The sequence below is a fragment of the Hoplias malabaricus genome, chromosome 4 (assembly GCF_029633855.1).
Source record: "Hoplias malabaricus isolate fHopMal1 chromosome 4, fHopMal1.hap1, whole genome shotgun sequence".
Classification (NCBI taxonomy): Eukaryota; Metazoa; Chordata; class Actinopteri; order Characiformes; family Erythrinidae; genus Hoplias; species Hoplias malabaricus.
In genome coordinates, this window is record NC_089803.1 from 56736615 (window position 1) to 56762947 (window position 26333).

Genomic DNA, 26333 nt, shown 5'->3' on the forward strand with positions numbered 1-26333 from the left:
CTTTATTCAATGACATGTACACACAACAGTATATATTTGATCACTTATTTTTTGGAATTTTAGGGGAAGCTGAGCTTCACTTGCAGTCTTAGAGCAATTGCCTTTGGTCTGGAGCCTAACCACGCTATCACAGGGCATCAAACACGTACCCGGTCACGCATGCACTTATCAAGAGAGGTTTAAACGTGACAGAAAGTGAACCGTAAGATGTATACTCTTAATATTACAAGGCTTTTAAAAAGAGTTTCACTGGTGAAATCACTAGAGCGCTGGTAATTTCATTTAGAAATGCAATGATTTTATTTGTTTTTTTGTGATACTGACATTTGCATACTGCAAGTCCATACTGTATGTTTTGTCTTGATGTGTAAACAAACCAAAGTTTTTGTGACATTGTGTTTTAAATTCTAGATCTGACTTATTTTTGTGCAGTGTATATGAACTTTCTTGTTAGTCCATTTTTGTGTCACTGATTTACAGAAATAATTCAAATCCATAATAAAATGGTGGTATAATTGCAGTAATGCACACAAGGTCAGGCTATACTGGGTCAGTACCTGTGAGCTAATCTGTGGCATAAAGTTGTAATAGAGTATCTCTGTGTGTAGCACACCTTGTGTGTTTTTTTTGTATAAAACACTGGGTAGTTAATGGGGTTAATTAATTTTTGATAGTAATATTAATTACCTCTTTTGGCAGATTTGATTTGACATTTCATTCATGCTAGACCACCAATATTCTGTGAGTAATACAGCTTTCAGCTAACATGAGAAAGAAGCAGAATATCTGTATTCCTGGTAGGTGGTGACCCAAGGTGTTGCAATTAATTTGCATGAGGATATTGAATGCTGCATATTTAATAGGAATAGGGGGACTGCATTTTCAAAAAATCAATACTTTAAATACTGATTTTGTGCTAAAGCAGCTTTCCAACAACTATTCTTTCACCGTCTAGAGTCATAAGTCCTTGAGCTACCCGAGCTCCTTGAATGTTCAGCTAGATCAGACTAATTCATTTGTGCTCTGAGGAGATTTCACTTATTTACTGTATTTCATGATTTCAAAAATTCAGCATTCTCACAGTTGCAACCAAGGATGAGCTTTATTCAGTTATACATGAAGTCCTTATGCAGAAACACTTTTATTATTTGAGTAATGGTTTGGATAAAAATGCTTCATTATATATGTGATCAGCCAGGCTTTTATTTTATTTTATTTTATTTTTGAAGAAGCTTTTTCGTTTACTGACTGACTCCTAATGTTGAAACATGCATGCACTAGTTCTGATGTATTTCACAGAGAGAAATTAAGGTGCCAATACTACACCGTCTGTTGTTAGTTCAGCCATATTTCACTTTCCAGTTCATGGAAAATTTGGAACCGTGTGTTTTCACTGATATAAAATGGTTTGCGTACCAGAAAAATTAGTTCTGAGCTGGAACAAAAGAACAGTAGGTTCTTCAGTGCGAACCATGGGTGAATAATAGGAAATAAGACAGGAACACGCTTGTTTGTGTGTTTGGCGTGTTGGCCAGTGCCTCGGCGTGCCGTTGGTTAGTTCACAAGCTCAGCAGGACGGCTCGGAACTCAGCAACATTAACACATGTATTATATCTCACAGACAGAGGACTGCTGAATTTGTCTTATTTAGTGTGTGTCTTTGTGGTGGGGAAACATTTTGTGGCATAAGTGTGTTCATAAAACTCCATATAGCTGCACAGAGCCACATTCAATTCAATAAATATATAACTGTAAGTCTTAAAATCAACAAAATGTTCTTTGGTCGTAGATCTTATAATATTTATCTTTAAATCAAATGAAAAAAGAAAAAGCACAGATGCCTGTGTTAATATATTATTAACAAAATGTGTGCTCCTTTTTCATTTCTGCACTTACTACCTGTCCTCCATGTTTTCTGTACAACACAATCACATAATAAAAAGCACATGTAAACGAAGAAACACCTTTGTGACAATGGCTATATGGCTAATGGTGGTCTGGCAAATCTAGGCTTGCCTAGTTTCTCTGCTCTTGTTTTCTTCTGCCTATTTTGTGAGCTTAAAGTTTGTAGAATGTTTTAATGTCAAAGGGACAATGTGGTTTCTTCTGTCCCATTCCCTGAAAAATCAGGGGAACTAAATCTGTGGCCATGCTCATATTCATGATGACATATTGAGGTTATAACCTGCTATTATATCAAAAGAAGGTCGTGCTTTTTCAATTGTAGACACCCCTTTCAAGGGCCTTGTTTTTGTTGTAGGGGAACTCATGTTCTCTCTCCCTGACACTAAAGCTGCTCTCTGTATTTCTCCCTGATGGGAAAGCGGAGGAGGAGAGTGCCATTTGAAGGAGGGAAGCAACTCAGACGCAGAGAGCCATTCGGCCACAGCTGTCCATGTTTCGCATAATACTAATAAGTGTGATGGCATATATTGACGGTCCACTTTCATGCGTCATAGTCACCATCCCACCACCACACACGCTTGTGCTCCACCACCTATTGTGCATATTTTTCTGTTCGAGGTTTTGCATTTTCAAGAAAAATTCTGACATAAATGATTCACAAAATTTTGTGTTAAGGATAAATTGTTTGATAGATATTATTCATTTTAATCTTAAATTTGCTTCTGCATGTCATTTAGAGAGGAGCCCATTCAACTCCTAAGCCTATACAATCTTTTTTTCACATAAATAAGTTCACATAATGGGTGGCACAACAGGTAGTGTTGCTGTAACACAGCTCCAGGGTCCTGGGGTTGTGGATTTGAGTCTGTATTTGAGGAGTTTTTGTATGTGAGGAGTCTGGTGTGTTCTCCCTGTGTCAGTGTGGGTTTCCTCCCACAGTCCAAAAACACATGTTGGTAGGTGGATTGACTGCTCCTCTAGGTTGTGTTCCCACCTGTTGATTATGGGTAGGATCCGAACCAACCTTGAAACTGAACTGGTTATAGAAAATATATGAATGAATTAATTAATTTATTTCACATTTGTACCACTGCACCCCAGGCCTGTTTTAACTGTAATGACCTGGTAGCCAAGCATTATATGCTAGTTATATTAGCTTTGGTGCAAATATCAGTTAAAAAAAAAAAAGTAAATAATAAATAAATTCATTCATTCATTATCTGTAACCGCTTATCCAGTTCAGGGTCGTGGTGGGTCCAGAGCCTACCTGGAATCATTGGGCGCAAGGCGGGAATACACCCTGGAGGGTGCGCCAGTCCTTTAAGTAAATAATGTAAAACAAATACATTCAAACAACAAAATGTTTTGGCTGAATGAATATGTTTGAGATCCTTAGCTTCCCAGCCAATATGGCTCTGTGCTTCTTCAGGTTGATGCTACAACTGTTTTTATTGAAATTGGATTGTTTTGGACAAACCACATTACATTCATCTTAACACATTTCGACAGAAAACCACTCATCACCATCTTACTCCTTGAGGTGTTTCACAGCTCTTGCAGCCTAATCCTCTATAATCAGGCGGTTTTCAGGAGAACCATGTCTTCTTCATAAGCCTTAGCTAATTCTTGCTCCCCTTTCCTTCAGTCATCATCCCCTTGTCACATCACACTTTTTCTCAGGTGCTGGATTTGGCAAACAGCTCTGTCGGACTTTCCTCCCCAATCCTGCACCTCTCACCCTGTGATAGACAGTAAATCGGTTGAGCTAAAGGTAAAAAGTGTGCTCTTCTCAGACGCCTGTCTGCGTGGGCAAGATAACAAATGTCGGCGTAAAGCGTCGCACAATATCATCATACACCTTAGCCCAGCTGCCTTGTTAAGATAAAGCATGTCAGCACACCACCTTGCCTCGTCGTTCAAAGACTAAAAAGACTTGCTACTGTCTCAGTCAAATATCCTCTAACAGCTCCTCCGCAGCAGATGTTGTGTGATATGCGTCACAGTCAAGGAGCGAACTGGCCACACTGAATTTTACATTTGTAACATTCGTTCCTGACACATAATTGATTGAAAGTCCTAGGCACGTTAATAATATGACTCTCTGTTATTGACTCACACAGTGCATCCTCTCGGGGCATAATCTGTTCTCTTCCTCCTCTGTGTATGAAAAATTATCACACTCAAGGAGATGCTCAGAGATACCTCATTTGAGTGCAGAGCTAATATAAAGGAGCAAGGGGAAAAAATAAACTCGGGAGAGCGAGCGAGTTAACTGACAGATCATGAATAATGCTCAGCTGTCAGCTCTGGTAAATGTGTCAGGAAGTGCTCCATCCTGGAAGTTACAGCGCGCTAATTGGACGAACATACTGGTGAGGAAGGATTTCATTTAAAACAAATTAGCAGATGTGATGGTCCTTAAATTAACCCGCACCGTTTTCTCGGCAACTCATTTTTTTCTCCCCCGCCCCCTTCCGCTTCTCTACCTGGTAATTTAGCAACACCTTGAGCCTCATTCTCATTCAGCGTGGTTTGCCGCTGGGTTTCTTTCCTTTTCTTCCTCACACATTCTTTCTGTGAGCTCGCATTGTGCTGCTGTAATCAACACGTTTGTTCAAATATGTGTCAAGTCTGGAGAACGAGCAAACAAGTCTGTCTACAATAACTGCACATACACTTTCTGTGGCTCTGCGGGAGGAAAATGTAGATGCGCCATGTTGATTTACACTGCAACTCCAGTGAGTAATGGCACATTCCAAGGCCTCTGATTCCAAATTGGGCTTTTTTACACCAGACTCAGGGTTTGTGCTGTTACCACGGCAACTTTGCAGTTCAAAGCTGGCCTTACTGTGTAATTACCCTCATGTTTCTTGATGGATTCCGACTGGCCCTGATCAAGTATGGATTGAAAGTCTTTTTCTGAGATTTCCCTGTTTAAAAACCATGTTAATTAATTTGTTTGTTCATGCATCAATTCATTTTCTATTACCACTTTGCCCTGTTCAGGGTTGTCGTGGGCCTACCTAGAATCATTGGATGCAAGGCAGGAAAACATCCTGGACAGGGTGCTTGTCCATCCCAGAACTCACCTATTCACACCATGTACACAAACGCACACACACCAGTGGCCAGTTTCACCCAGCCAGCACATTAGCTATGGACTTAATGTATCAAACTACTGAAAGCTTACACAACAAAAATTAGCACTGTATATAAAACATACATAAATCATCACACAAAGCATTACAAACCAGATGGAATTTTTAGACAGGCTTGATTGATGTGTGACCAAATTAATGCTACAAAATATTTATTGCTAATATGGGATAATGTACTGTTTTTTATATTTGATCCTTGATTCAGATCTTTCCTCAGGTGACAGTCTGTAAGGAGGTGTGCTGTCCCATGTCTGGTTTCCTCCCGGCACTTCGATTTCCTCCCACAGTCATGTCAAGTCAAATGTATTTGTATAGCACTTTTTACAACCAGATGGTGTCACAAAGCAGCTTTACAGGTATTGAGAATTTTTAAATTAAATTTAGTTTTAAATTAATAACCCAGGGTGAGCAAGCTAAAGATGATAGTGGCAAGGAAAACATCCCACAAAGCTGGAGGAAAATCTTTGGAGGAGCTGAGATTTACAAGGAGGTCCCATCCTCCTCAGTTCTAACAAATAATAAACGATAGAAGTTTCATTTAAAACATGTAGTAGCAGCCTTGACATCTGTATATGTAATGGAGGACTTTAGTAAAGGTTTGTGCTGAATCAGTCCCATCAAATATCCAGGAGCTCCTGTCTGGTGATGTAGGGAAGGTACAGAGTGTAGCAGATACTGGGAATGGAGGGCAGGTAACAGGTCTCAAGACAGGTGACAGAAGCCTCCAACAGCCAGTCTTCCTTCAGTGTCCCCTGGACAGAATGTTAGTCATTAACACAAAGGGAGTAGAGAGATGGCATTAGTTCAGTTTGAATTTATGGATTATAGAGAATGGACATTGTCAGAGTGTGGCGGGCAACTCTGGCAGATCTAACTGCAACAGCCAAACCAAAAAGAGAGACTCAGCAGGTAACACAGACCTGAGGGCACCCTGAAACACTGGCATCCACCCACTCCCCTGTCAATAAACCTGAGTGATCGAGTGTGTGAGCAGTGGGACAACAGCACCAGCACCACCACAATTCCCTATGTCAATCAACCCCTGGATCTGCAGCCTTTATCTAAGGGAAAGGTTAATTACTAAAAGCTACACTAAAGAAGTAAGTTTTCAGCCAAGACTTAAAGACTGAGACTGTGTCGAAAAATAATTTGGTAGGTGACTGGCTGTGTGAGTGTGTGTGTACAATGCCTTGTGATGGACTGCCACCCTGTCCAATGTATGTTTCTGCTTTGTGAATTCGGTCCTTTCTCTTGAAATGGATAAAGCGGTTACCAAAAAGTAATGAATTAACACTGTTAGTCCTTTAGGTAAGGGTTATTGTTAAATGTTAATGTGAATGTTGGTGCATATAAGCATTTGTAGTAATTTCACAGTGGGCCACAGTGAACGCTGCTGTATTCCATCATTAACAACCCACTGAAACCTTAGACAACCACTCATGTTCACAGCATGTAACAGTAATGAAACCAGACAAATATGACTGCCAGCAGCCATAGCATCTCAACATCAGACCATGCAAATCCACACAGGCTTAGCAGGATTGAACAAGTTGTTGGATGGGGATTCTCCTAAAAAGGATGCTGTCGATGATGTGGGTGGGGCCTACTGGGGCCACCTGAGTGCAGTGATAGGGGACATCATACTGAATGAATGACACTGTCCTTCAGATGATATACCCATCAAGGTCCTTAAAGGTCATTAAAGATCCCTGGGCATTTGCTCATAAAAAGTAGGGTGTTACCCCAATGTCTGGCTAAATTTGCCAACTTAGCTACTTATGTTTTCCTAATTATCCCCATCTTTACATTGAAATAGATTTAGTCATTATCTCTTGTCTCTTCTTTATCAAATAGCTGATGTATGGTGAGTGTACTGGCACAGACTGGCTGCCAATAAATTAATCCAGGTGCATGCTGCACATATTTGAGTATTTGAGATGTTGTTGCATACATTCATGATTGGTTGATTCCACTCTGAGTTCCTATTTATGTGGTAGTGAATCTGATGTGTAATGTAGGGGTGCCATTAGACCATGCACCAGTAAAATATTATTGTTCCCCACTAAAATAAGGGCGATAAAAGTAAATTCGATCTTGGATCAAGGAGCAGAACTACAGGACATACCACATACCACATACTAATTCACTACAGAAACTACAGTTCCCACAATGCTTCACAATCTTTCAAACGCTCGAGCAGCTAAAACTTTCAATAGGAGCCAGTTTAATTCTGATGCTTGCACACTGTAATGGACCTTTAAATATTTACAAAAGTCAGGCATGCAACAGACAATGTAATGATAGCTCATAGTGATATATTTTGGTTGTAGATATTTGGTACAGTTTAACCTTCCTCAAATACACAGGGGTTGGACAATGAAACTGAAACACCTGTCATTTTAGTGTGGGAGGGTTCATGGCTAAATTGGACCAGCCTGGTGGCCAATCTTCATTAATTGCAAATTGCACCAGTAAGAGCAGAGTGTTAAGGGTTAATTAGCAGAGGGTAAGAGCAAAGTTTTGCTCAAAATATTGCAATGCACACAACATTATGGGTGAAATACCAGAGTTCAAAAGAGGACAAATTGTTGGTGCACGTCTTGCTGGCGCATCTGTGACCACGACAGCAAGTCTTTGTGATGTATCAAGAGCCACGGTATCCAGGGTAATGTCAGCATACCACCAAAAAGGACGAAACACATCCAACAGGATTAACTGTGGACGCAAGAGGAAGCTGTCTGAAAGGAATGTTCGGGGGCTGACCTGGATTGTATCCAAAAAACATAAAACGACGGCTGTCCAAATCATGGCAGAATTAAATGTGCACCTCAACTCTCCTGTTTCCACCAGAACTGTCCGTCGGGAGCTCCATAGGGTCAATAAACACAGCCGGGCTGCTATAGCCAAACCTTTGGTCACTCATGCCAATGCCAAACGTCAGTGTCAATGGTGCAAGGAGCACAAATCTTGGGCTGTGGACAATGTGAAACATGTATTGTTCTCTGATGAGTCCACCTTTACTGTTTTCCCCACATCCGGGAGAGCTACAGTGTGGAGAAGCCCCAAAGAAACGTACCACCCAGACTGTTGCATGCCCAGAGTGAAGCATGGGGGTGGATCAGTGATGGTTTGGGCCGCCATATCATGACATTCCCTTGGCCCAATACTTGTGCTTGATTGGCGCATCACTACCAAGGACTACTGAACCATTCTGGAGGACCATGTGCATGGTTCAAACATTGTGTCCTGAAGGCGGTGCCATGTATCAGGATGACAATGCACCAATACACACAGCAAGACTGGTGAAAGATTGGTTTGATGAACATGAAAATGAAGTTGAACATCTCCCATGGCCTGCACAGTCACCAGATCTAAATATCATTGAGACACTTTGTGGTGGTTTGAAGTGACCCTAATAAGCGATTACAGATAACGAATGAATGAATGGATGTTTCTCAGGGCTCTTACACCTGTAAGTTGTTTAATCTATTGTCCGAATCTGTTAAGAAGTTCACAGTTTTGGAGTTTTTCCCCCTTAGTTTGGTTGGTTTTAACACAGAAAAATATGCATCACAGCAAACCACATTCTGTTCTCACCACTGATTGGTCAGACCTCATCTTGGGGGAGTTGGTACGCTTGTATTGGTCGGCATCCAAGTGCAATTACTTTTTTCACACCTTATCACATAAAATGCACCAAGGGTGAAAACAAACCAGTACTACAAAGTACAGGTGTGAAATTGCCTCTAGTTTCCAGAAAATCTTAGGTCTTATCTAAGCTCTATGAAGATTCTTCATATACACTGTATATACATATATATATGATTGATAGATAATGTTTTCTTATAAATGTATTCCTGAGCCAGATGTTCCTTTTTAAATGCCTTCATCTCCACTCAGGAGAAACTAATCTTCAGGGTAAAAGGCAACACTCGAGGCTGTTTGATGGGGGCTCTTTCTTGGCGCATTTTCCACACACGAGGTGTGAGGAGTGTAAATAATGCATCCTTCCGCAAACGTCAGAGAAGCTCGAGTACATGCTGACTGTCAGCTGCAGAGACAAGGACATGGCTTTCTCTAAAGCTGATCAAATGCTCCTCCTCCTTCTGCACGGTATCAAAGACTCGGCGAGGTTCCATGAGCTCCAGCTTCTGCCATCTGGTTATGTGACACACACACACATGCTCACACAAACAAACACACAAATATGCACCTGAGATCCAGCTGCCATCTTTGTCCTGCAATCACTTGTTTACTTGTCGTCTGCCTGATGATTAGTGATCTGTCTCGTCTCCCTCTGCCTGTATCAGTCTGATCCCTTTTTCTTTCTGTGTCTTACATCTGAAGTTGGATATGTTCTAAGTCAATAGACAGCATGTTTAAAAATAATAAAAAAAAAAAATAAACTAGTCAAGTATGTGAAAAGCCATGTTTCTTTAATAAATTCTAGGCTCTGACACAATCCTCATCACAGTGGTGTGGCATCAAAGAATCCATCTGAAATTCCTTTCAGGTATTCACCTCATTTTCATGGTCATCAGTTTACAAGGAATCTGGTATGAGAGGCACCCACAAGCAGAGGAAGGGAACTGGGTTTAAATGCAGTTTTTTTTGGCAACAAATATCTTACAGACATTGTAAAAGCTTTGAGCAAGAGTCAAGGTTTAAGCACTATTTCATCTTGAGTAGCTTTGATATAGTATTCAGTTATTACCAACAAGTTAGGTATCTGCAATGTCTTCAGCTGGAACCTTTCTGTGGGAATTTAATGGTATTCCACCACAAGAGCATTGGTGAGATTGAGTACTTGTGTTGGATGTTTAGTTCTGGATCACAAACATCACTCCAACTCATCTCTAAGGAATTGCATGGAGCTCCATTACTCCATGGAGCACACTTCCACTGTTATACAGCTATATGCTGGGGGCATTATACTGCTCTAAACTATGCTTTATATAAGTCATATGGCTACTATATGGATTTCAAAGTGTCAGAATCTCTACATTGCACATATAGTTTGCGATTGGTTATTTGTGGACAACTGTCATGAGCTTATGTTAACTTTTGTAGCGTTTCTTATGATGCAAGATCCTTTAGAGCAATTGGCACCATTTCATCATCAAAAACAACCTAAATATTAAAAAGTTTGAAAATGGCAAGCAAGACAAATGTTACATCAAGAAAAAAAGCAGTGCAAAAGCGCACATTGTTTCTGATAGTGGGGACAATATTGTGTCCAAAAGTATGTGAGTTTTGGTTTATATGACTTTAAAATGGGCATTTGGATGTTGGCGATATGTTAGCATAGTACTATGTTAGCATAGTAATATTTTATATTTAGCTTTTTAAATTATTAATTTTTTTATGAAATGAAAACCACACAGGTTACCATACAATCACCAAAATTGTGAGAACATTTATGTTTTGAATTATTTGTTACACAGAAACACTCTTATTCTTTGTACACCTAATACACTTTGAATATTCAACCTTTTTATATCAATGTAAGAACATCATATTCTAGTTAAATTGTCTGATCATGAACTGGATATCCATAACATTAAAATCATTCTCAGTGCTTTAGTGACATTGACACTTTGGTGCTGTGTTATGGCTCTTTTCCACTGCATGGAACCTACACAACTCTATTCGACTCGGCACAGCTCTGGTGTCTGGTCCCTGCAACCGAATAAATTTTCCAGCTCACCGTGCTGTGTAGGTAATAAAAGGTGACGTGTAAACCCTACAGAGCGCTGATTGGCCAGAGCCATGTCAATCAACACGGTTGTAAAAGCTCTTAAGTTACAGCAGCTTTCATGTATATTTTTATCTGTATTTTTAATGCTCATAGCATTACCTCAAGGTGTTTTGAAGAGGTTTATATGCTCCATGGGCCAATGGCAGACAAAAATGTCCAGTGAAAGCTGAACGTGCAACAAGGAAAACTAATTTGTGAGAACTGGGGCACAGAGCTGTGTTCAATCCAAAAAACTAAAACAACACATGATGAGTAAACAGCACGTAACTTTACCTCCGTCGTTGTTGTGGTTTTCAAAGACAGTAAGAGCTGGGGGGTTTTTTGACGCTACCGGCTCCATTTCACCAGAGAGCCCTGCCAGTGGACAAGTGACAAGCTTTAAGTGTGCTGAGCCGAGCCGTGTAGAGTCGAGTCGCGTAGAGCCGGACCCATGAGGTGGAAAAGCACCATTTAGTGTGTGTTGTGTTGATACAAGTGGGCCAGACACAGCAGTGCGACTGGAATTTTTAAACACTGCATCCACTCACTGTCCACTTTATTGGATACACCTATCTTGTTGGTTAGCCCAGCACTAACCCAGATTTTAACACAATAGTCTTACATATGCATTTACCGCTTACCATTTTAATGACAGGTCTCAGCATAGCCAAGCAGTGGAAGGAACTATTTTGTTGCAGTACTTTGTCTAATCATCTCTTTGATCCACAAGCTAGCATTGTAAGATGCTTCTTGTTGTGGATGTGCACTGCTGCAGATCGATTTTTCTTTTTCTTTTTTTAATGCAAATTTATTTCAAAATAATTATGAAAACTCTGACAATGAGATTGTAAAATTATTACATGAAACCTTAGATTTTAAATTATTCAATAATTCTTTTAATTCTAATAATTCTAATAAATTTCAGTGGCGTACCACCTCAGGATGCTTCACGTACCACAACTGGTACACGTACTGCAATTTGAGAACCACAGCTGTAGGCCTATTTGCCTTAAGTAACTGCTGTAGACAGAGGGTCTAGACCAGGTCTCTGGAGAGTGTGAGGCTGGTATGAGTTGTGGCAGGCTCAAGGGCCCAGCCAGAGCTGTGTTGATGGGGAGTGGAAGTGTCATAGGCATGAAGTAGCGTGACAGGCCGTGCTCAGGCTCCATTTCATTATCATAGCAGAACAAAGCAGGGCTGGTTGCTGCGGTGCTCCTCACCTGTCGCCTCAGTGTGCAGCTGCTGCTGTTGCAAGGTTGTGTGCAGTTTGTCGGCAAGTGGGCCATGTCTTTTCCTTCTAAAACTGAGGCGCCACTTTGGCCTTCCTTCTCTCCACACCACAAGTACAATGCTCACCAGTGCAGGGGCTTGATAGGTGGTAAAGCAAATCTGGACAGTTAGCATTTTCTTCCAAGCGTGTTGAACTGTTTAGTGGTGCTGTGTAAACAGCAGAAGTTGTCTTCACATGTTTTGTGTCAGGATTTGGTGCTACTCGCTGTTATTTTGTCGTAATTTTCCATTTTTTTCTCTGGTAACAATGTTACTTTGGTATCTTTCTGCTTCTTTGTTTTTATTTATTGTTCCTTGTGTTTTCTTAGTACATTACTGGCTGGTGTGTGTTGTACTGTTTTGTTTAGTGTTTCATGTAGTTGATGTTGTCTGGTTTTGTCTCATTCAGTTTCTGTTTAATCATTTGTTACTCTGCCTTCGTTTGTCAAGTCTAGTGCATGTATTATACAGACTCAGTGAGGGGTTTCTCCTTATTTTGTTGTAGATTGCTCCTTATTAAACTATAAGCCTCACATAAGCATAACTAATCCAAATATAAGTCGTTTTCCTACATTAAATACAGTACTATGTTTATATGTTTATCAATTGTTTACTATGTCCCCATCACTATTTGCATGAGACAAAAATAGTGAAAATATTACAGTTTTTTATAGAAACGTCAAAATGAGAAGTCTGAGTTAAAACAACTATCCTAACTCACACCCAATAATCGAGATGGCGGGAGTGTGCTACATCTCCAGCAAACTCACATGATTTTATATAGACATTGAAAATGCCCCATTTATTACAATTAGTGTCTTTGTTTATTGTCAGCTCCTAATTTCTGTCATTACTTGTCTTGTTTTCCTTTGGTGTCATTTGTCTGTTTGTTGAGTTTCTGTCTGTTCTGTTTATACTGTTGTTAATCTTTGCCTGGTTACATGGTTTTGTCTGTTTATTCTTGAGTTTGTGTCAGTGGTATTACCATCTCTCGCGTTTAGTTTCCTTTGCTTGTTCATTCATTTAGTCTGAGATTATTTGTTTCATTTAAAGTGCATCTATCTGCTTACTACTATCTATCTACAAGAAAGAAACATGTACTTAGTCATTGAGAGAGTCCTAGTTTGGGAAGAAGCAGTGACACTGATATGGAGGTTACAGATAATGGATGGATGGATGGAAATTAATCCTCACTTCCGTTTGATTGGGAAACTCGTGGCTGGAATTCACATCCTCAGCCACTTCTACCACAAGAAGCAATTGGTTTTTGGAGACCTTCCCTTCCATAACAGAAGCACAGTTCATGCACTTTTGTAAGTGCCAGCAAAAGGAAGTAGGCCATTTCCAGTGTGTATAAGAGCACTGTAGGTGGCCCAAGGCCTTCTTGGAGGTTTGCTGTAAGTGTCCTTGCATTGCTAAATTGATCTGCGTCGGGCTATAACCTGATGTCAGGGTCTCCTATGTTCCTTGCTGCATTAAACTTTCAGTCTAATTGAACTTCCCAAAGGCTAACTGGCTCTATCGCTCCAACATGTCAAAATGCATCAGTCAGTTAAATGGGGCTGCGAGGCGGAGAACAATTATTAATGCCTGTTTCGCTGTGACCTTGTAGCAAGCCCGAGGAAGTCTTTCTTTCTCTCCTTTATTGTTTTCAACTAAGTGCTTCTCAAATCTTTTAGCACAGCTCAAACTTTGCCTTTTCTTTAAAAAAGCTTTGTGCTCTGTTTTTCACCTTCCTCTGGAGCAAAGAGGAAATTGAATCTGAAACACAGACGGAGGCACTGGATCAACGGGGAGCTCGGTGGTCTGCTCTGTGATGCATTAGCACACCCAGTGTGAACAGACTGTGGTGGCACTTGACGTCGTCGTGCATCGTTTGCATCGATGAAGCAGCAGCACTAGCATGTGCTTGCGCAGCACCAGCTGCCTGCAACCATCCATCAGCAGCATTCATAAATCTGCACATATTCTTATGCTCGGACGTCTGATGCAAATTGAAGATCCCGAGGGTCCGCCTCTGCTGCTCGGAAATCATAATGCATTTTCCTTACATGCAGTGATGTACACTACGTGACCAAATGTTTGTGGACATCTGCTCCTCCAGTGTTTCTTCTGAAAAGTAGATTATTAAATGGGAGTTGGCTCCTTTTGCTGCAGAAGAGCTTCTGTTCCAGAAAGCTTTGACACTGGGCTGTCAGGCGGGCAGACTTGGCCAAAAAAGTCGGTCCTGGCATTTTGGACCAGACCGGCACACCACATTTGATAACGCATAATTTCTGGTCTTTTTGATCACTTACATGTATATATCAGCTGTGCACCTCTTTAAAATCTTGTATCTTCCCAACATAAATGAAACTTTTTGAAGTATTTAAGTAACACTACAAAAGCGTATAGTCCACCACTCCATCAGAGTAATGAATCTAGGCAATAGACAAAATTATATCATTTTAAATGTGTGATTTTCTTTCATTTCTGTACATTGTCCCTAACGACCGACATAAAAACTGACAGGGCCTAAAATTACTAACCTAGGCTTATATTCTCATCCAGTCAGTGTACACAATAACTTATAAATAGCCGCTAGTGGTAAGGACATTATTAACTTATTTCACTTGCATTTACAATACAAATTAACTTGGCCATAGAACATTAGCCAAAATTTTTTTATTGACATTTAATAATTTTATCAGATTTACCAAGGGGTTGTGTTGCTTTAGCCTACTCATTACATAGCATAAGTGTTCTTAAAGCAGTCCAGCTTACCGTAGGTTCTACTACATGTTCATTCGCTGTGAAGAGGGAGCTGATGAAGGCCCTGCTGTGGCATGTCTGTAATTTTGGCACATTTTGATGCAGGTTCTCTGCACCTCCTATCTCTCTAGCTCAGAAAGATCCTAACAGATAATATTTTGTTCATCCTACATTGCACTGCACACCTGCACACAGAGCTAAAGGGAGGATGTGTTTCATGATATGATTGGGCCAGCCCTGTGTCAGTAAATAAAACAACCAATGGGCCGCAGACCAGCATGTTTCAAGGGCCAGTGGTTAAAAAACACTTGGCCAAATGCATTACACAGGCAGGACCAACACGACAAGGGTTGATGTTTAACAGTGTGTTTGAGCCAGCCCAGTGTCAATTGGGCCACTGATCCCCATTTTTCTTTTATTTTTTTTCTTTTGGTGCAGTCAGATATAAAGAAATAATTTATTAAAAAAAAAAAAACTGTCGGAACTGATGGCTCAAATAGCACGTCGGCCCACCGGGGAAAATGCCCGGTATTCCAGATGGCCACTCCATCCCTGCTGTCAGATATATTTTGTTGAGATTGGTCATAGCTGAAGTACAGAACCACATCCTGCAGCTCGAAAAGCCCTGCCCAGCAAGTTGACAGAATTGTTTCCTTAAGTTTATGATGTAAGGAATCCTGGCTGCCTGAATCCTCAAGTTCAAGACTGTGCCTGAAACACTGCCGTTTTAAAGGAGTAATCTTTAATACTGACACCAAGCTTTTAAAATCTGAACTATAATACAGTTTCAAAACAGTGGAGAGAACTGTCTGCCACCTCCCTCTACTCCCCAGATGTGAAGTGTAACCAGGATGCCAGTTTGAGAAAAACTAAAACAAATAAGCAAGAGATAATAGCTAAGATAGCGTAATAGCTAAGAATAATGTGTCATAATCAACATATTTACACAGAAAAGTGTTCATCATTTCACTAAAACATTTACCTACGCAAGAAAAAGACAAAGTGAATGAGCGGCAGCCATTTCCCTGCATTTACAAGCCTTTACTGTCCAAAGGCACCTTAAATATTTCGATTAGACAAGGCTGGTGTAATTTGGGAGGCAGGACTTCTTATTCACAATATTCAATAAATAAACAATAAAAATTGCTTCTTATTCACAATGTTCACAACTTAATCACGTAGTCAAACATTTTGATCCACCTCATGTGTCCATTTATGAGTCTAATTGGCATGATTGCCAGTTTTTTGAATTCCCTGTTCCACCTTAAGAGCCTAAGCTAGCGCAGCAGGCACTATAGCTTTTGAAATCTTTTGAAGAAACTGTTCCAGTTTATCAGTTTAAATCACACAAACCAGTTGTATGTCATGTCACTAAAAATGTATCCACTTCAGGGTCACGGTGGTTCCAGAGCCTACCTGGAATCATTGGGCGCAAGGTGGGAACACACCCTGGAGGGGGCGCCAGTCCCTCACAAGGCAACACAGACACACATTCACTCACACCTACGGACACTTTTGAGTCGCCAATCCACCTACCAACTTCTTGTGGACTGTGCGAGGAAACCAGAGCACCCGGAGGAAACCCACGCAGACACGGGGAGAACACACCAACTCCTCACAGACAGTCACCCGGAGCGGGAATCGAACCCACAACCTCCAGGCCCCTGGAGCTGTGTGACTGCAACACTACCTGCTGCGCCACCGTGCCACCCTTAAGTGAAGACAGTCTGGTGTTATTTTTCCCTTCAACCATAAATGTCATTTTAGGAGGCATGTTTTTGCTTCTTATTCATAATTTTTGTATTCAATAATTTGGTTTCACCTTAAATGGGTCAGTTTAAGAGTCTTATTTGCATTATTCTCCAGCTTATTATTGAATACTCATTTCTACCTTAAGCAGCTATACGAATCTAAAGCTAGTGCTAGATTTAGTAAACAAAACTCATTTGGAACAATTCCCATTTTATCCATTTAAAACACATGACCAAGTGTACATCATGTCACTAAAACATCTACCTACTAGAGAAACACTTATATTTGCCATGTAATACCAAGCTTTATTTCTCCGTTCCACATTAAATAGGTTAATATGCTAGGCTTTTCAAACACCATTCTTATTCCTTAATTTGTTTAAAACACACATCATGGAGAGACACATGAATCTGCATCATTTTCTTGAAAACAAACAAACAATGGTATTTACACCTTCTCTATCATGTTGTAAATCGCCTTCTTTATATGAAACACAAAAACCACAGTCCTAACACCTTTCAAATGTCACTATGCCTCACTTTCTTTAAATAAAACACACAATCTATGGTGTTTACTCCTTTTAATCGATACAAAGATGCTTTTATATTTTTTTAGAAAGTTGTTGTTACCTGTTCAGGAGGCAATTGTCCAGTTCTGGCTCTGTACTGTAGCTAGTACTGCTGCTCCTAAACTGCCTCCACCTTTCAAACACAAGGCCAATATTTCCTCTCATTTAACTCTGTCTTTTTGGATTTGGTATAATATAATATTAACTCTGTTCACTTGGTAATTTTGTGATTGCAAGACACTATGTTTGTAGACCTGGCTACACAGTGAACTGTAAAATGATTGGACAGAGGGCGGGATCACATGATCTCTGCTCCGGACAAGGCACTTCTCAAAGAGAATATACTGTTTTAGCAATGCTATGAGAGGCAGCAGTGTTTTTAGCTTTGACTGTTTCCTTAATCTATGATCACACACTCTGGACATATTATGACTAAGCAGAGTAAATACCTTACAGATTGCTCCTTTAATGCTGAAATGCACAGCCATGGATTTGACTGCTTATATCACTCATGCTACTGCTTGTAGGTCTTTCACTACTCCATATGATCATGATAACCAAGTAAAACACTGAAAAAAGTATTTCAGTGGAGTGGGGATCTTAGAGAAGTAGCTGGAGAAACCTGTTGTAGTTAAGTTCTGAAAACAAAAAAGGGAAAAGAATGCAGGAGGACAGCCCTGGACAGTTTTCATTTCAGATTGACTTTGATGCGATGAGGTGATTAACTGTCATTTAGTTCAAAACTTGATAACAGACACCATTTGGATAAGTGGCCTCCATCTGGAGCCAGAATCGAGTATGATAGGAGTCATCATTATTACAATCAATGACTCAGCAGTAATGACATAGAAGTTGCATGAGATGGATACTCTTTCATTTCTGGGCGAAGGTCAAGAGCACCCTTCAAACTCACATCACAGTATTACCTCCATATTACCCATTACACTCTTGGCTCTTATTGCACAAGTCCTCAGGTTTGAGACTCAATCTCAAATATTTCAGAAGCCAAAGCTTGGAAACCAGACTACTCATGTGGTTTCAAACAAGGAAAGACACAGCTACTCGAGAATACCACTGTGCCATGATGTGCAGTGTTTGGTGATATACATTGCCTTTTTAAGGTGGATCCAAAATCTAAATAAAAAAGACATTATCAGTCTTTGAGATCATCTTATAAATCAGAATTGAATAATTTTTAGTAGCATTCCTGGGATGAGACCTACTATAGCATGCATTCATTCATTCATTTATTCATTCTGTAACCACTTCATTCTGTTTGGGTCTTAAAGTCTACACATAATCTTTAGGTGCAAGGCCAGAACACACCCTAGACCAGTGGTCCTCAAACTTTTTTCTTTATCTTTCCCCACCTCAGACAAAAGGGAATTTTTTTTTTCTAATTTATTTAAGTAACATCAACTTCTATCTCTAAATCAGTAGCTTAACATTATAACACCAGATACAACCTTAACATAAATGTCCAAATATACAGAAGGGTGGCCTAATTAAACTGTGCTTCAGTTTCTTACTTTTCAATCTGTGCAAAAATGAGCAAAGGCAGGTGCAAGGACATAGGAGTGAGTTTGATACTGGTGGGGGACATATTTGCTGAGTCAAAGCCCACCCCATACCCAAAGTATTAGATAGCTATAAGCTGATTCCTATGTAGATAAGGCAGTAAAATACTAATTTATAATGATAAGGAACAGCATTTCATTAACATTAACGTTAGAGAGTGAGGCTGTGTCCCAAACAACACTCTATGGCACTTTACATACTACACTGCAGAAAGCACTGCTAAGGGTGGTATATATATTTGGGACATAGCCAGAGACTAACGTTAACTTGCTGCATGTTTAGAGCACTTTTTTTACAACCTGAACACAGCTAATATTAACGTTAACTAACTCCCAGATCCTCCTCTGTTACCTCCTAACAGTTATATACAAGCCGCTTTCATAACTATAATTATCCGTCATTGTTATCTGTTGTGCTCTTGTTACTGACCCCAAGCCCAGAGCTGGAAAAAAACTAACTTTATAAACCAGACTCTGACGGGGCATTGGACACCAGTGAAGCTGATGATTGGAGTAGATTTATATTTGAACAGGTGCCTTAACGAAGACTGACAGAAGACCCATCTTCTCAGACTCACAGCAAAAACACATTTTCAAAATAAAAGTTTGCAAATGAAAGCATATTTTGGTTCCAGGCAATCTACGTTTTTCTGGGGTCCTATCTAATGCTCTTTTATTATGTTTAAGGGCTATTAATGAATCCACTGAGTGGGTGCTTTTTACTGAGTAAGCTTTATAGACAAAACAGAAAGGCATTAATAAAGACAGGCTCATTAATAAAGAAATGCTAATATCTTTAGATTCCTTGCACCCCACCTGCAATACCTACACGCCACACACTTTGAAAAACTTGTATTGTGGAAGGAAACTGGAAACTAAATCATCTGGAGGAAACACAACAATCAACAAACAAGTGATATTATTTATGTATCTGTTGATACTGGCTGCTTAATCCAGTTTTTCATTACATCTTAAATGCAGTAGTTATGATAGATAGATAGATAGATAGATAGATAGATACTTTATTGATCGCCATTTGACACGTTATATAGCCCTAATAATTGTATGTACATTCTTGAAGAGCACGGGTTATCATTTAATCATACTGTGATGTGTGCCCTAGCCTACATGCAGAGTTATGCAGACAAGCTCCCAGTATGTGTTGCTGTTTGTGCGGGGCATGGTGGCTATGTGATTTCTGAGAAATCTCCACCGTCCCCAGGCGTCCTAGCAATGTTTATGACCTCCCTTGTGTTTTGGGCTGTTCTGCAGATACTGGATTTGGTTATACTCTGTCTGAATGAGACCTCGCGAATAGTTTTCAATGAAAGGTTGTTCTTTAACTTTGTGTAATTGAGCCTTTTTACCATTGATCCCAAAACATCACATGAAGTTAATCACATTAATTAATTTCTCTGCTATTTACCACCAGTATCAATGGCTGCCTGAGGTATAAATGGGATGTATGCTCTCTGGGTGATACAGGAGTCAAGCATTATAAATTCTGGAATATTACTTGTTTAATACCTATTTAAACATATAGTTCAAAATCTTACAATTGTTGTTGTTTTTGTTTGTTTGTTTTGAAAACCAGATCAAAATTATCTGACCATGTAATGAATATCTTGAAGATTCTGTAGCAAAAGATGCTTTTTCAGGTAGTGCTGCCAATGTTAAGACAATTAATGTTTAATCATGATTAATCTGGAAATAACGCATTAATATTTTTTTATGCAAATTAATCCCTATACCAAATTTGGACACAACTTCTTCCCATAATTCAGGCATTTTACAGATCCTAGTGACATTAGCTGTTTTACTAGGTGATGTACATACAACATCACAATTATTGAGTTCTGAAGGTAGATTACATTATTTTTATGCTAAAATATAGATTAAAACCCTTACTGTCTCTCTCTCTCTTGTACATATATACACACACACACACACACACACACACAGTTGCTGTGAGAACTTCTGCTCTTTATTTAAAAAAATGTTGTTAAAGCTGAATATGGTGATGTTTTATTGTCGGGGCTGAGTTGCACACTGCAATATTTTTCAATTAAAGCTTATGTCAGAGTTTCATTGTGTTTGATGTTATCTCTCTCCCTGAAACATTTACTCAGCAAATTAAAATATTCTAAAAAATACTAACATTTTTACTTGCAATTAATCATAATATATCACAGAATGCCATTGTGACTAATGCAATTAAATTTTTTTATTGGGGCAGCATGTTGGAGTGTTGCTGTCACACAGCTGTAGGGTCCTGGGGTAGGTTCGAGCCCTGCTCCAGGTGACTATCTGTGTGGACTTTGGGGGTGTCCGTGTGGGTTTTCTCCCACGGTCCAAAAACACACGTTGGTATGTGGATTGGCGACTCAAAAAAGTGTCCATAAGTGTGAGTGAGTGCGTGCTGCCCTGCAAAGGACTGGCGTTGAGTTGACTTAGCCACAAGTCCACCTTACATGGGGCAGATATTATGTGTGTTGTGGAACAAATCTGGGCCAAATCGATATTTGGCCGATGTCTGGCACACACAACATCTGCTGTAACCCAAGTCAAGCCAAGCTCATGACAGTTAGACCATGTCTGGCTCACAAACCACTTTGCTAGTGTCATAACTGGGCTGCCAAAAGTGACACAAATTATGCCCAAATGTGTCGGTTGTCTGGGCTGGCTGTAATAGACACATACACAAAGCTAACCTTCACCATGTGGTTCACCACTTTTGTATCTACTAATTGTGCTGAACAATTCTCCCAATGCAAAGCAGCTGCACATTTGCAGCTCTTGGCTATAATCACAGGTGTTCCCTAATGAGGCTGTTTTATTCACCAAGCCGACCCTGTGTGCTTGGTGCTTGCTCTGCTTCCATAGCTGGCTGCCTTGGTGAAATAATGCCCTGAAAGAATGGCATTAGGTCTGCTTATCCAGCCCGGAAATGCGAGCAAATAGGTGGGTATGTAATTATTTGATTTCCAATTTTCTATTCTGTTAAAAATACTGCTCTGAAGGGCAGAGGGAGGGGGCTACATTTAGAAAGACCTACGATGAACAATGGGTGAGGTGATGGATATCAAACCAGGCAAGAGTGGAATGCATTTTGGGGAGGAAATCTATTGTGAAGAGATGTGCGCAGAGTGCAGCCGATAGTGCGCTAAATGAATCCCTAAATGAGCACATTCTCCCACTCGGCCTAAAATAGTGCTCCATACTTCTGCGTCTCTCATCATATTACCTTCTTCCTATTTGCATCGCTCTGTTAGGCTGTTGAGAGGAAAGAGCGAGAATTCAGTCAATTTGCTCCAGTATTACAGATATATTTATCTAGGTATGCTTTGTTGCTGTAATGTAGTGCACTTCATCAGGCCATGGCTCTCAGCGATAGGCCACATTCCTAGGCACTTGTGACCTGTGTCATTTTGTTTGCTTTTGCCTTTGATAGAGAAGTTTTGAATAAGAACCTTGCAATCAAAGGGCAGCACAACGTTGATTGCAATATTGATGCTTTGACAGAGCTGGATACAAATAATGAATAGACAGTGATTGTGAAGCAGCACTGAGAGAACAAGTGACCGCCGTTTCAGAAATGAAGAGACCACAAACAGATGACCATCCAGGTCTCGTGCACTGGCGGGCACAAATCCTTGTCGCCTTTATTTCCACGGACAGATCCAACAGTATTTGAGTTCATTATCTTCAAAAGGCCAGGCTCATATTCCATATTCCAGTCCTCCTATTCCGCCCTCACTAATGCATTTCTCGCTTGTTATTGACCATACAGCATGCCAGACACACAGAGATGCCAGTGAAAGCTAAATTGATTCTGATAGCTCCTGCTGACTGCAGGGTCGAGTGGCCAGAGGGCCGGGCATTCACAAATAACAAACACCTGCATTGACATCTCAATCATTCGCACGAGGCCATGGCTCAGTCTCCACTCCTGGGATAATTCGGAATGGCATGTGTCCTTGGTTGAGTTAAAAACTGGAAAAAGAATGTTTGCCCCACAATTTGTCTGCCACTGTGATTTTTGGCAAGAGGTTGGCCCCCTGAGCCAACATGGTCTACAAGAGTAAACAAATATGAGGACTAGACCCCTGAAGTAATACTGACATTCTGTAGCCAGCAACTGTCCACATTAGGAACTCTGGGGTCTAGGAGATGTTTCTTTTCTATGAGAAAATAATTAGGTCAAATTACCACCATGGTAAACAAGAATGTTCCAAACCCTGTATGTTTTAGAGTGTGGATGTCTTTTTACTGGATGCTAGACAGATCTAATAGAAAATGTATGGGATCATTTAAAGTCAACTTAAGAAAATATTAAAAATATAAATTTGCATCAGTCTCTCCAGAAGCCTCAGATTTAATCAGTTCATGTGCACACTGAAAAATGATTAATAGTTTGTCTGAATTGCATGCTTTTTCAAGAAATTGAAATATTAAAAACACTAAATAAAACCAACACTGTTATGTTGTGTTAAATGAAAGAAGGTTGGTGACCTCATCCTAGATATTCATAATATTTCTACATTATTTATTGTGTGTTATGATATAAAGATCAATGGGCAACCTCCCATTCAATGGTGTTTCATTACATACATTCAAGCTGTTTTATATACCCAAAGAGGAATCACAGAAACAACAGAGTAAACTGTTATGGGAGAACATTACACAGGAGGATGGCCTAGAAAATCTTGAAAATTAACACCGGCTTCCAACAATTCTCAAGTTTAGCATTATGTATATGGTTAGGTTGATTTAGGGTCATGGTTAAGTTTTAGTGTCAGTATCTTAGTTTAGGGTTCATGCCACTTTTGGTGCACTGGCCTGTTAATTTCTACTGAATATGCATTTCATGATGTTTTATCTTTTATTTTGTAGTGTCTGTTAACTTGAAAATCTCCATAAGTAAAGGGACAAAAAGAGAGATGGAGAAAACCCTAAACAAGTTGTAAAATAGCCCCTTCAACCCTATATCTACTAGTTATTATAGAGTACCCTTAATAAATCAATTATGTACAAAGACGAGGAGAAGAAAAATGATCCAAGGTAAGTATGAATGATAAACTATTGAATATACACAGAGCAGTAGAGTCTTTAAATACACTAAATTAAGAGTATGGCATAGGGACCACTGGTCACCACCATAGACCAAGTGCTGTTGTTCAAAAGTGCTTTAATCCACTGCAATAGAAAAAATCCACTGCAATAGAAAAATTGAGAATAATCCATTATTCCACTATTTTGATATGTTAGGAGAATGGTAGGGGGACCCCGGTCACCTCCACAGACTAAGTACTTTGATTAATAAATGCTAAAGGTTGACTATCACAGCAAACCTTTCAAAAACATAAAACAACCAAACCAAATGTCAACATGTGTCCTGGAGATGGACACTCAGCTGTTCCTCATCCATAATCTCCTAACCTGTGAGTGTTTGTGTGTGTCTCCCTGTATATTGTTTAGTAAATTCTTATATATATATATATAATCAATTGGGTTGTAATGTATGAGACTTTATGATCCAAAAAGTCTCCCTTCTCTTTCTCTGTTGACTTCATGTTGACTTCTCTGCTGAATATCATGATGTATGTGTTGAATGTCAGTATGTGAAAAGTGATTAATTAAGAGGGTGTCCTGTTTGCCTGACCGGATATGGTGTAGGTGCAGTTACAATGGTGTTTGTAGTGTGTGTCCTGTCTCCCCTATGTATTTATGGTTAGTGTGTACATGTGATTACGTATATTAGGTTCTTAGTATATAGATTTCAATTTTGTGGTAGGGTGTGTGCTTTTCACCCGGTCAAGAGGACCTTCCTTTGGTTAAAATCAATAGAATCCACTTTGATCCAGTGGTTTGTACTGTAAGCTGACGCTATTTTGAATGGTTGTAATGGAGAATGTGTGTTCTGGAATTTCTGGAATTCTTTATTTTTTTTTTTAAAAATTTACTGTTCTAGAAGTGTCACTGTAGGTGGTGTTGAATGATGAGACTCTATATAGCACCTTTCTAGACACCCGCTTTACAATCCACACTGCTCAGAACGCTCAATCCACACACACACTGGTGAGAAGCGGCAACCAAACACACACAGCATACTCTCAATCAGGAACGACCGTCCACCTGGAGGACTGCATCGGGCACTAGGGTTTCACCCAGGACAGAGTGCCAATCCATATCTGGGCACACACACATTCAGACATTCATACTCATTCACCAGGACAGTTATTAGAGAAGCCAATTCACCTACCCTCCATGTTTTTGGAATGTGGGAGGAAACCGGAGACCCCAGAGGAAACCCACTCAGACACGGGGAGATCATGGAAACTCCACCCAGATGGGACTTGAACCCAAGATCCCAGCGCTGTGAGGCGAATGTGCTAACCACTAAGCCACCCTAATTATAGTGCTGCCTATATTAGTGAGGCTGTAGTCCCCTGTAAATGTTCTTTATCTCCCCCCAGATTCTTTCATTTTCAACAGCGATTTTCTTTCTCTTCATATTAACAATGTACTGAAACTCAGACGCACTAGGTCCTGGGGGAACTGCTGCTGTTACTACTTTGACGCTGTATCAGTCTGTATTGTTTTCTTGACAGAATACACACACAGTGTATGCGGGGGAAGGTGTAGTGAGTTTCTTGACAAGTGTCATTTCAAGACAACATTAAAGAAAAAACATTAAGTGAATTCCTGTTATTATGACTGTATATTTTACTGATACCTGTTAATATTTGTTCACGACCCAGTTTTGTTTTTCTACCTGTAGATATTTTTAAAGGCAGCAGCTCCTCCAACGACCAGTCAGATGAAAGGATTTTGAGTGTATGTGGGACCTGCTACTATAAATAACATTGTGGCTTTACTTAATCTGTACCTGGTCAAAGAAATTTGTTGCTATGAGGCAATTATCCCCAGACCCCCCCCCCCCCCCCCCCCCCCCGGTTAAAGCTTAGCCCCCTAATCATTAGTCACTAGAGACTGCCCTGGAGTATAATGTTCCTTGAGGGAACATATTTTGTGAAATCTGATAAGTTGTGATTTGACTAGACCCTTAAATGTGTGTTTTGTGTTACCTTACCAATAAATAAGTGAATCTCACACCAGAATTTTGTCACTTCAGTGGCTTTACCCTGAATGGGAAAAGTTAACATTAGTGGCTTGTGTCTAAAAGAGGTACTAGCAACCAGTCATCTTCCACTGTCCAGTGCTAAGTTCTGCAGCATGGATCCAATAATGTTGTAATGTGTTGTAAGCAACTGTGGTCTTCTGTAAGGTTCACATGGCTAAATAACATTAAATCTTGACACCAACATTCCAACATTCAAAAAAGGTAGAAATCAACTCTTACTGCAGCAAAGGGGGGCAGCTCACTTTGCATACCCTTGATTTCAGGTGAAATGCTGGATGAACAGATGTCTGTCAACTGGATTCATAAACTATTATTCTGGATAGCTTTGGTGCAGCAATGCTGTATAATAAGCAGAGCCCTCCAGTAAGTACAGTACATTAAATTAAAAATCAGAGCAATAACCTTTAATTTTGGACTACAGCAATGTGCTGTATCTGCAGTGTCAGTACTGTAAATATAAAGCACTATGCTG